Source organism: Oryzias latipes, chromosome 12 (genome assembly GCF_053564925.1).
Source record: "Oryzias latipes strain Hd-rR chromosome 12, Olatipes_Hd-rR_3.1".
Lineage (NCBI taxonomy): Eukaryota > Metazoa > Chordata > Actinopteri > Beloniformes > Adrianichthyidae > Oryzias > Oryzias latipes.
This window is the reverse complement of record NC_136248.1, coordinates 7,909,591-7,921,782: the sequence shown is the minus strand read 5'-3', so window position 1 is coordinate 7,921,782 and position 12,192 is coordinate 7,909,591. Positions and strand designations below refer to the sequence as shown.

The 12,192-nt window shown below is 38.5% G+C and overlaps 2 long non-coding RNA genes across 2 annotated transcripts; one reads left to right on the top strand and one right to left on the bottom strand.

Annotated features, from left to right (window-relative positions):
* The first annotated feature begins 1,710 nt into the window (after window positions 1–1,710).
* On the top strand, window positions 1,711–4,711 carry LOC144996322 (uncharacterized). The gene is made up of 4 exons (XR_013659318.1): window positions 1,711–1,946; window positions 2,500–2,690; window positions 2,820–2,916; window positions 4,426–4,711. It is a non-coding gene; the product is annotated as an uncharacterized LOC144996322 (long non-coding RNA).
* Window positions 4,712–4,778: 67 nt separating this feature from the next.
* LOC144996323 (uncharacterized) lies at window positions 4,779–6,329 on the bottom strand. The gene is made up of 2 exons (XR_013659319.1): window positions 5,540–6,329; window positions 4,779–5,221 (listed from the first exon to the last, which is right to left on the bottom strand). It is a non-coding gene; the product is annotated as an uncharacterized LOC144996323 (long non-coding RNA).
* Between the last annotated feature and the right edge of the window lie 5,863 nt (window positions 6,330–12,192).

Below are 12,192 nucleotides of genomic sequence, written 5' to 3'. Positions count from 1 at the left end.
AGCTTCTCTAAAAGGGCACAAATTCCTATTGAGCACCCTCAGCAAGAACAGTTTTTGGCAGACTTTTTTTTTTCAGCTTAGAGGTGTTCTCCAAGGTTATATTTTTTATTATTACATTTTAATCAACTTTTTAATTCAAATTTAAGTTTAAATTTATTTTATTTCTGCAGCACCTTTCATGAAACATTGGCTGGGTTGTCAGCATCTAAGGCTACATCTACTCTTTAAAGGTGCTTGGATGTTCACTATTATGATTCATTCTTATTTATAGCTCAACCTGATGGACAAACGTGGATCACAAGTTCGAGTCAGATCCCATATCTAAGACTTATATTGTCAGTAAGCAGTAATTGGTCCGAATCAGTCTGAATCAACATTCCTTGCAACTTGCTACTTTCGAGATTGTTTTTGAGATTATAATAACAATTTGCCTTACAAAGATTGATCTGGTTGGATCTTTAAAAACAAATCCATTCATTGATAAATAGGATTCATTTAAAAAATTAGTTGATTCATATTATAATTTGTGGTAGAGGATACAATTTTTCTTCAATATTTTATTTTGAACAATCTGATTTGATCCGATTAACTGACATAAATTCATCCAGGCCATTTTTAGCTGAAAAATCAACCAGTACCCAAATACTTGGGTAGTGAACAGTTTCCCAAGTTTCTATGGAGTGATATTTCTGCCACCACGTTGCACACAAAACATTTTTAGTTGCAAATAAAAATACTAAATATTTGCTTTTCAGTTATTTTTATTTTGCTTTCAAAAAACTTTTTTTGCGTTTGCAAAACACATGTTTTTGCATGCATTGTGTCAAATCTCGCTTTTTTTCTATCTTTATTTTGCTGACTATTGTGAGCGGGACCTGGCGTGATATTACTGCCACCGCCGAAAAAGTTTTTGCATGCGTTATGTGTCATCTCACTTTTTTCCTATCTTTGATTTTGCTGAGTTAAGTTTCTGTTTAACGTTACAAAGCTGCCATACAACAGCTGCTGATTGGTCCAGATTCTAACCAATAAAATCGCCGTATTTGTTTAACATGGTGTCAGCTACCGAGGCTCAGAGGCTGAACCAGCTCTTTTTACCCTCGATTCTTTCTCTCTGGATGAAGACGTTATCATTTTTTACTTTACTTTACTTCTGTTCGTTAAAACAAAACAATAAAAGATTTAAAGCACATATTATTTTATGCTGCAGAAGTGTTTGGGATTAGATGAACAGCAATAATAAGCAAACTAATGATGGCTCACCTCAGTAGACTCAATGTATTTAGCAGAAAAAGCATTTTTACATTTTATGTTAATTTTCAGTGTCTTGTGTTTTAGAACTTGTGACCGTTTGTCTAAATTAAAAAAAAATAATACTCATGAAAAAAATGCTATTTTCTCTTGACATTTCAACATTTATTGATTAAAATAAAACAATAGTTCAGATGCAAATTATAAAGTGTTACTGCCTGCTGCAGACATTTTAAACACGCTGGTCACTACACTGACATAAATAAATAAAAAACTTCGGTTTTATTTTAGCTGCTTTGCTGCTCCTTCTGGGTTTAACTATGAGAGAAACTGACCAGAATGGTTAAAAACAACAGAATCCCGTTAGAACAGAACCAACACAAAGTCCATGGCTGTGTCCGAATTCCTACCCTAACACCTAACTACTAAAACCCTATATAGTGCGGCACTATAGCAATAGACCTTTTTCGCAAAAACCGGAAGTACGTCATCAACGTGTAAACCTAGTTCCGGTTTGTGCTTCGCTTGCGGAGGAATGGCAGAGCCTAGAGTGTTTTCGAAGAGCCTGAGTTGTGTTCCGAAGTTCACCAGCACCGATGTGATGAATAGTGTGAAGATGCATTCGTCCACTAAAGGAAACAAATTGGACAAGGGATATAAATTCGTCCACGAAGAGTTTATCCACCATTACCAAGGTAAGCTTCAGCTAGCTTAGCCATAGCCGCATCACCGCTAACTCTTTGTTTACGTCAACTGTAAATCCTGGTGTTATTAATTTGTAATATAAGGCATAACACATCGCAGTGAATATGTTGTGTGTATGTTTAAGTGAAAAGGCATGAGATTAACATAACACCCAAAAATTTGGTGAAGCTGTAAATAAGAAATGTTAAGTTGCCCAAATGCGTCTTCATTCTTTTTGCTGCGGTTGCGGCACTTTCTTCACTTACTAGTATTATTTTTCTGAAAGTATGGTGAGCAGAAGTCCTCTTTTCCTGGACATGTCCTCTCTTTTGATACTTATATAATAAAATAACATTGAACATAGATGAAATGTAATTATATTTGCTTCATTTATGCAGCTCTGAACACCAATTACTCTCGATGAAATATCTCACAAACTCACTTCACTCCTCTTTTTTACAAACTCAAATCTGGTCACCCTACTGAAAGTTATAGTTTCATTTTACATTGATGTAGCAACATAAGTATGTCTTAATTTCAACCTATTTAATTTATTGTGTCTAGATATCACTGGATGCAGAATGTGCCAACCTGAAAGCTTTCTTCTGCAGTTGTGTGGCTGCTAAAGGATTTTGCAATCACATAGTTGCCATCCTGTTCCAGAGCGCACATTATTCTAAGCTGGGTCTGCAGGCTGCTCCACCCCCCCGGCCTGCACGAGTGGCTTGCAAAGATGGCACAGACCAAGAGCACAGGTGGGTTTGTGATCATATTGTCATTATTTTTTAAGAACGGATGTGTATCCAGAACAACTCTAAATTATTATAAAAACACCCCAAGTAGTGACTACAGACTGTAATTGCTTTTTGCCTTTTACTTATAAGGGAATCCATCCTGAACCGGTTAGTGAGCTGGTGGTGCAAAAGCCCAAAACAGTTGGCAGGGACGGTCAGAGGTCCACACTGTACAAGGCATTTACAGGTGATTCACTTTTTGTTGCTTTGTGAGCAAGTTAAGTTTGTTTTTTTTCTAATCTTATGACTAACCAAATTATGGTTACAGCAGATATAATGAATTAAATTGAAATGTAGTTATGCACTTATCAAATCAAATCAAATCAAACTTTATTTATAAAATAGCGCTTCTCATGCACTTTATTGCAGCTCGAAGCGCTTTAACACTAAAAACAGTAAAACACAACATTACAATAAAAACCCCAACCCACCCTTCACCCTTCCCACTCCCCTCCATTAAAGCACATGACCCATGGCTCCCACGTACAATGAAATATGACTATGTAACTGTAAAAGAATAAATAAATAAATAAATAAATAAATAAATAAACAAACAAACAAGCATGGCTTGGCTCTGCTGTGAGGAAACAGTATCTGGGAATCCTTTCATACCAGGAGCCAGCCCGGCCACCGGAACATCGCCACAGCGCCCACCCAGACCGGGACAACACCGGGGTCCCCCTCACACCCAAAAGCTGTAAAATTAGACCCCAGCCGCCCCAGCAAGGGCAACAACTGCAGCAACAACCGCTGACCAAGCCGGCAATCCCTGGAGGAAAAGATCCCCTCAAGAAACACTGGGGCTAAAATCATAAGATGCTAAAATTAAAAACATAAAAAAGAAGAAAAAAAAATACATAAAATTGAGAATAAGATGCATAAAATTAAAATAAATACATAAAATAGCATATATTAAAACTAATAGAATAAATTAGCAGTTAAAATCAACTAAAAGCTAAATTAAAAAGGTGAGTCTTGAGCCTCTTCTTACAAACCTCTACTGTCTCTGCGGCCCTGAGGTTCTCCGGCAGGCCGTTCCACAGGCCAGGACCATAATGGCAGAACGAAGCCTCACCATAAGTTTTGGTCCTCACCTTGGGAACAACTAAGAGGCCAGCACCGGAGGACCTCAGGGTCCGCGAGGGCTCATATTTTAAAAGAATATCATTTAAATAAGAAGGCCCAAGACCATAAAAACATTTATAAACCATTAAAAGAACTTTAAAATCAATCCTGAAACGCACAGGGAGCCAATGCAGCGATTTTAAAACCGGTGTAATGTGTTCCCGCCCTCTGGTCCTCGTCAGAACTCGTGCGGCTGAGTTCTGTAGAAGTTGTAAGTTTGAAAGAGACTTTTTGGGTAAACCAGAGAGCAGGGCATTACAATAATCTAAACGACTGAAAATAAAAGCATGCATTAGTACCTCTGTGCTGGCAAGAGAGAGGAACGGGCGACTCTGGCAATGTTTTTGAGATGATAAAATCCTGTCTTAACGACATTTTTAATGTGTGGGATAAAATTTAGCTCAGAGTCAAAAAGTACGCCCAGGTTTCTCACACATGGAGAAGGTTTAAAATTATGAAGATGTGGTAAAATCATCTCTCTCTTGTCTTCAGAACCGATGATTAAAACTTCAGTTTTGTCCTGGTTGACAGTTTATGTCTAACTTTTGTGTGTTGTGTTTCTCTTGTGTAGGACCACAGCCAGATCCATATCTGATGGCATCTGGAAGCAGATTATGCCAGGTGCAGCCCCAACCTCTCATGGCTGTGTTGGATGGGTTTCTGAGATGGAATGAAAGAGAACTTGGATATATATTGTGGCAAATGCATGAATGCATACCTTAAATTACACTTATCTTGTCTTTAACAATCAGTTCAGCCTTCTGTCTTACTGTTGATCTGTAATGTTATTTTTTATTGTAAATGTTTGATGTTATTTGCATACCAAAAAATTAAATGAGGCACAATTTTGACCAAAATTGTTTTATTTGTTCCTCTAATTTTTTGTGTAGTCAGTCACATTTCAACAGAAAAATATTACGAATATAACATTTATATTTAATTAGATTTTAAGAATATGTGGAAACACTAAATTTTTCCATACTATTTGAACATTATACATTATTTACATACCAAACATTAATTCACTCTTCAAAACAAAAAAGTCCTTGATAATTTGCCAAAACACGGCGGTTAAGCCAGATCTGATTCACACCGCCCATCAGTGTGAGCGGCACAGAGAGTTCCTGATGTGGAAGGACTTTATCCTACCGATCACTCTTTCCACCATAATTCTGAGGCGGGTGATGGCTTGGATTTGTTCATTTTCCTCCTTGCTGAATTGAGCTGAAAGCTTAAAAGGTGGAATGATGATCTTAGATCCAATGTCAGTAAGGAGGTCTTGAACGAGGAACTTTTGTCCGCCATGACATCGTCTCCTGGGTCCAGCAAAGGAACTTGGCTTCTAAGTCATGGATGTAATCCAAAGCCTCATCCAGAGCACATGTGAAGATAAAGAAATTAAAAATCAGTCTTAATATATTTATGCTACCTTTCAACACAACACAGTAATCATGTTTTGAAAAGTATGTTAAGTATTTAATTACAAATACATTTAATTTATTTTTGTTAAGGAAATTACAAAATGACAAAATGCTCAAAAGTGATTAAATACATGTAATTAAAATAGGTGAGAGCATGAACATCTTTTATTATAAATATTAATTTTTTCAGGTAGAAATGCATTTATCCAATAACGGTACACATAGTTGACTAACGTTAACCAAACACATTATGAACAACCTTACCTGTGTCACGTAGTCCTGATCCATCTTTACTGCCTTAGCTTAGCCACCGTATGCTAGTATCTTCACAGCATAGCTGCATAGACTGACGTCTGAGGTTCTGTCATATACTGACTCCCTTCTCAAAGGAGCAGTAAAGTTTTTCCAAGGGAAAATACTCCGGACGACACCACTCTTCAGGCGACGAACGACGCAGCCGCACCCCATCCGGAGCGAAGTTAGTAAGTGCCGGCAGCAGAGGGTGCTACCTGTGTTTACATTAAAACTATGCCCTTCATCTCTTCGCATCGCCTATATCCATTTGGGTTTCAGGTTTGGATCCACAGGAAAATAATGAAATGAAAGGTAAGGCTGTTTTTGGTAGGAAGACGAACAGCCTGGAACGCAACAGAGACTGCAACTCTTCGACTCTGCCATTCTTCATATCTGCTGCTACGCTAACAGGAAGTTGTTTTACACGTCATTGACGTATTTCCGGTCGAAAAATGCGGAAGTGTGAAAAAGGTCTATTCGGACACCCGTGCTCACTACTTTTCTCTTTCGGGTGTTTTCATATGGCGCTTGACACGGAAACAAAGTGGCGCATTACCGCCACCATCTGGTCTGGAGGCGAACTACTTCTATTTAACGCGGAGAATGACACCTATTTGTCAAAGTAAAAACATAATAAATATGAACATTTTTACAAAGAATATTTATGAACCTGCTCTGTTCTGATCATGGAAAACGTGGCTGATTTATAAATAATAAAATTACAAACACATTGGTGTTTATTTAATGTATTTGTTCAGAAATAAACCCTCAAGTCATTAGTCCATGGCAATATTTTTTTTTGCCGCTGAACGATTTACGGGTTCTTGGGAGGACGTATTTTTTACAGTAGTTTTCTCTTCTACCTTACTGAAAATAGCTTTGAATATGAATCTGTCCGTTTCCTGGCAATAATTCAACCGTTTTTCGTGAGATCAAACCAAAAACGAGCAGATATGCAGCATCACAGGACAGCAAGGAGAAGCAGACGTCTCAGAAGATTTCCTCTGGATGCCTTGGCCAGACATGTACAACTTGTGAGTTAAACTTAAAGTTTTTTTTAGTTAAACTTAAGCATTTTTCACTAATTGTGCTCAAGGTTACACAGTCTGCTGGGTAAGACTTTAACATTCTTTTTCAACATTGGATTATGAGTTCTATAGTCTAACTACATGAAACACTTGTGAGATCAAAGTTTAGTATTTTTTATTCAGAGTCAAACCATATCACTTGTTTAAAACAAAAATACTTTCATTTTTTAAATACTTTTCATTTTTCACCCATTAAAAAAACACGAGATTTTCCAGCATTTAAAAATACTTCATAGACTAAAATGTAAGACACCAAAAATAAATAGAAACATTTTACAGGGTCTTCCATGTCTCTCCTGCTTTGCAAACATAAAGGTTTCTGTCCTGGCCCTCTACGCTGACAGTCAGCCTGACACAAGACCGGATTTTCGGCAGGACCATCAAGTATCTGGTGGAGCAGCTTCGGGTTCCTCACACTCTGGGGGGACAAGAGACTGAGGTCCTGATGTGTCTTTTCTGGCTGGTGTGTGGCACATCTTACAGTGTGGTTGCCAGGGCCTTTGACATGCCACGGTCCACTGGGAGTGACATCGGACCGCAAAGGTTGTGGGGAGCATCGATGGCTGCCACATAAGAATAAAGGCCCTAAAAGAAAATGCAGCTTGTTATTTTAACAGGAAGCTTTTTATTCCATTCAAATGCAGCCTGTATGTGATATTTGCTTGGGAATCCAGGATCAATCCATGATTCACAGGTTCTATGTAAAAGCCCAATTTATGTAAATCAAACATTACCCATCTGAAGGATCCTTTTGGGTGATGGTAGGCATCTCTGCATTGCACATCACATCACGCTGCTGACCCCCTACAGGGAACCCATGAGGAATGCCATTGAGGCCTGTTACAACCAGAACCACTCCAAGGCACGCTCTGTGGTGGAGAGAGAGCATTTGGCATTATAAAGATGAGGAGGAGAGCAATAGTTCTGGGGGCGTTGGAAGTAAAACCAACCTTTGCAATGAAAATCATTGCCTGAAGTTCAATTCTGCACAATCTGTGCATCAGTGTGGGGGACTGCTGGGAGCCATAGCAGGACGACACCAGGAACATGCAGGACGAGCAAAGTGGCGTCCGTCTGCGAGGACAAATCTCTGCTTTCCTTTCAGATCCAATTGTGTCTCACATGACTCTGGAGGATTACAACTATTGTTAACATGTATAAAAATAAATGTTAACATATAAAACGAAATTGTAAATGTGTACATTTGATATTTAAATGAAAATCCTTTTGAGATCGTTAAAAATGGCTCAGATTTAAATTAAACATTTAAACAATTCATTTGTCATGCATTTATTAAACAAATTGAAAAAACAATGGCAACATTACATTTTTTGAACAATATTTTCAACTCAAGTAAGCTGAACAGACTCTCCTGTCACTGTTCCTCCCTTCTTGCCCTTTCCTCCTCTCCTCTGGCTCTTTCAACAAAAACCTTTACCCCAATATGACAACGATTAACCGTTTATTAACAAACAAAGACAAATCTGATCATGATCAGCAAGTGACTTGACTCCCATCCGGCACAAGCTTGCCTGACAACAAACAGGCTATCTTTCTCCATCCACAGATGGATCAGATTTTCCTCATCCTCGTCTGTCCCTACATATATAAACACATTTAAAACATGTGTTAATAACTTATGACTACGGTTAAAAGTCAATGCTTTTTGATGTAATATCTAGCATTTGTTTTTAGCCTTCGGCGCTAATTCGCGCTAGCGTTAGCATTACCGAAATTGATGAGCTTCAAAACAATGTAGGTTGTCGATTAAGGAAAATAACATATTAAACACATCATCTTACATATTTACAAATATATTTTACAACAGATACTAGATACTTTTTAATATACTTACATGTTTCGGTTGTTTTCCTTGCCCAACCGGCTGCCATTTTCGAATAATTCAAACGCAATGCATTGTGGCTCATACGCAGTGCATTCTGGTAAGAACGCAGTGCATTCTGGTCAATATTCGCCAATCGAGTGAGCATCGATCCACACTGGTTTTTCGTAGAGACTTCTGGGAAATTTCCAGTCCACTCGATTTTTGAACTGTAGATTCGGACAACCCTACAAAATGGCGACCGCACTATATAGTGCACTATATAGGGGTTAGGGCGGTAATTCGGACACAGGGCATGTCTGCCTCCAAGCACCGCCAATATGAGACAGAGACATCTGATTGGTTAGAATCTGGACCAATCAGCAGGCTGTTTGGTGGCAGCTTTGTCACGCTCAACTGAAACTTAACTCAGCAAAATCAAATATAGGAAAAAAGTGAGATGACACAAAACGCATGCGAAAACTGTTTTGGCGGTGGCAGATATATCATGCTAAGTCGCAATCAGAGTGGTCAGCAAAATCAAAGATACGAAAAAAGCATGATTTGACACAACGCATGCGAAAACATGTGTTTTGCAAATGCGAACAAAGATTTTGAAAGCAAAGAAAAAACTTTGAATGCAAAAAGAAAAAAAAAAATTGAAAGCAAAACAAAAATAATTTAAAAGCAAATATTTTAATTTGCAACTTAGAAAGTTTTGTGTGCAAGTTAGTGGCAGAAATATCACTCTATAGATTCCAAGTCAACAAGAAGTTATGGAAATTCCATTCACATTTGACTTTCATAGGTTCAGCCCACTGTTGTTTTTTCACATCAAAATAAAACCAACCGAACAGTATCAGAATTTTTTACCACACTGTATTGTCTCATGTCTTTGAAAAATTTGAAGTATTTCCACACATTAGACCATTGAATGTAGAAGAGAACTGGACTGAGGGACCCCTCCCCCTTGTGTTCCAAATAGGAAGTCCCAAAAAACCAAAATCCCATAGGTTTTTATTTAGTTTTTTTTTATTTAGAATAACTAATTTTGCCCTACTTCCTTTTTTGCTAATCCTGACTTTTTTCATGATATTCTGTCTATAGTGCAAGTCATTCGAGTTATAAACTGACAAATAAAATGTCCCAAAAAAACTGTGTTCACACAGCCAACGTTTGAAGAGTTGGATTGACAGATTCTCCAGAGCCTGTTTTCAAGTGGTAAGGGTGTGGCTTTCCAACAAGCTCACTCCTGATTAGCAAGATCGTTTTCCATAGAAATGTTGACTGGGACCGACTCGGACCAATCACTGCTTACTGACAAATTCTGGGTCCAACATGGCATTGTGGGTCTGGAAGCAAGCCATTTTCTATGGGTGACATCACACTCACTCGCTCCAGTTCTCGTATACAGTCAATACATCGGACTACAATGCTCATTTTTTGCAGCCATCACGTGTGTTGTCCGCTGTGATGCACTTAGTCGTTTTTATGTTACAGTAGAATAAGCCTTCTATGCCTCAATACAAATGAAATTCTCTAAAATTGATATATAATTGATTCACTTCACTTTGAAATGATTTTATAATGGTTTAGGTCTAATTTATTAACAACTTGCCTTAAAAAGATAGATTTGGTTGGATCGTAAGAATATAAATCCATCCATCGATTAAATCGATTAGCTGTTACAGCCCTATAAATAAAGTTGCGAGAAATCATGCAATCATCACTGTTACTATTTAACAAAAGGGTTAAAAAGTTTTCAAACCAAAATATGAGTGTTTTAAGATTTTTTGTGAAGTTGGACTGTTTAATACCGAAATGTACCAAGCCATCAAATAGTTACATGGTGAAGCAGCAGTTTCTTACATTTTCTACCAGCTTTGGAACCCGAAGTGCCAGAGTTGTCATTTGGCACACTCAGAGTATAATAAAGGATCAAATAAGACGGCTTTAACTTTAGAAAGTTAGACTTTTAAAAAAAAAGATCCATATTTTAGAGAGGGATCCTCTTTTGGCTTATTTTTTTCTTTGTATTACCTATTTTCTGTTTTTTTTTTTACTCTCGCTCAAATGTAGTGACAGGCTGCACTCGCTCCTCCTTTTACTTTTTCAAAAAACTCAGACACCCTCGCTGCCTGTCCTCACTGCAGGAAGCTGACGACTGTTGGTGAACAGTGTATTCACCACTTCAATTTCATTCCCACTGCAGCTCCAATAGCACAATGGCAGTTTCCATGGAGGGAGGGTGTGTAGGAGGAGAGATGTTTATGTGGGTGTGTGTGCGCTTACATGCACTACTGTGGCTGTATTTGTGAGGATTGAGGACATCTCCTCAATCCAAATCCATTTGCCTGTGCACACACGGAAAAATCAGCATGCAGAGCCTTGACAGAAAAACCACAGAGAGCCAGCATTTGCAGTGCACTGTCTATTTTTTTTTGGGGGGGGGTTCTGCACTTCATGCTGCTGTTCTGTATCCTTTGCATGGTAGCAGAATGTTGCCCCTGAAACTCTATGACAGTGGCATCTGGAACAAATGCACAACCTGAGAGATGATTTTTCACCTTAATGTAATCTCTAGATTGGTGTGGAGGTGAAGCACCATGGTAACAGCAGCAAAGGCAAGTTAATCACTTGGGAGCTACCCTATATGAAACATAAAAGGATGAAAAACGAAACAGATTTGGAATCCTGAAATGAAAACTTTTTCAGGATGAACCAAATGCAATGCAAGTTTGATCATTTTTCTAATCATAATGGATGTTGGTTCAAGCTCTAGTCTTCCTGGCTAAACAGTTGCTTTGCAAACTGTATGCTGCTGAGCGGCTCCCAGTAAGCTCACTGCACTCATGAGTCTTTTAATGAATACTGCTGTCTGTTCTCTGGAGAAAGCGCCCACTGTTCCTCTGCATCGCAGAGGATGGGGAAAGGTGCTGCTGCTGCCTCCCTGATATCCATTGAATATAAACCTCTGCAAAGCTTCCCCAAAGGGAAATGTTAATTTTTGTGTTTTTAAATTAAGACTAATTCAACATGAAAAAAAAAGTTGCAATTTCTTTAAATAGCATGGTTTAGGAAGTCAAAGCTTTGTGGAGAGAGACAGGACTGTCTATGGGTAAATTAAAGAAGGTGTCAGACCCTTCTAAGGCTGAAAGAAATGTTGTTTCCCAGGTCTGGTTGAGCAGTTACGAGACAGAGCTGGAACTAAACAAAGAGACAGCTGCCGTAGTAATGCAAGCACAATCAAGCTGCAAAGATCTGAGGCTTAAAAAATCTTAATTAACCTGTCCATCTGCATGCCAAACCACCGCTGCAGCCACACACTTTCTGGTGACTTGCGATCATCTTAGACCCCTCCTGCAGAAGGAAGCCACAGCTTCTGTAGACAGAAGCAGAAACGACAGGATTTCCTGAACTGCGCACCGGATTATTAATGGTGTATTTTAAAACTTACAATGTAATATTAGGTGCACCGAACTGCAATGCTACTTGCACACCGGGCATGTGACGTGCGTTCAAGGACTTCCGCTACCGGCTTCTGGCGCATGTACTCACAGTTGGAAGAGGCTTGGTGCAAAATGTTGGAAGCGATGCAAATCTCTTTTGAATTTTGTTCCAGGCTTTTTTCTTTCACAGCTCTACTCTGATAAATAAAAGACTTGGAGTCATAGAACTCCAGCTGCGCACAAATCCAAATTGTTATTTTTTTC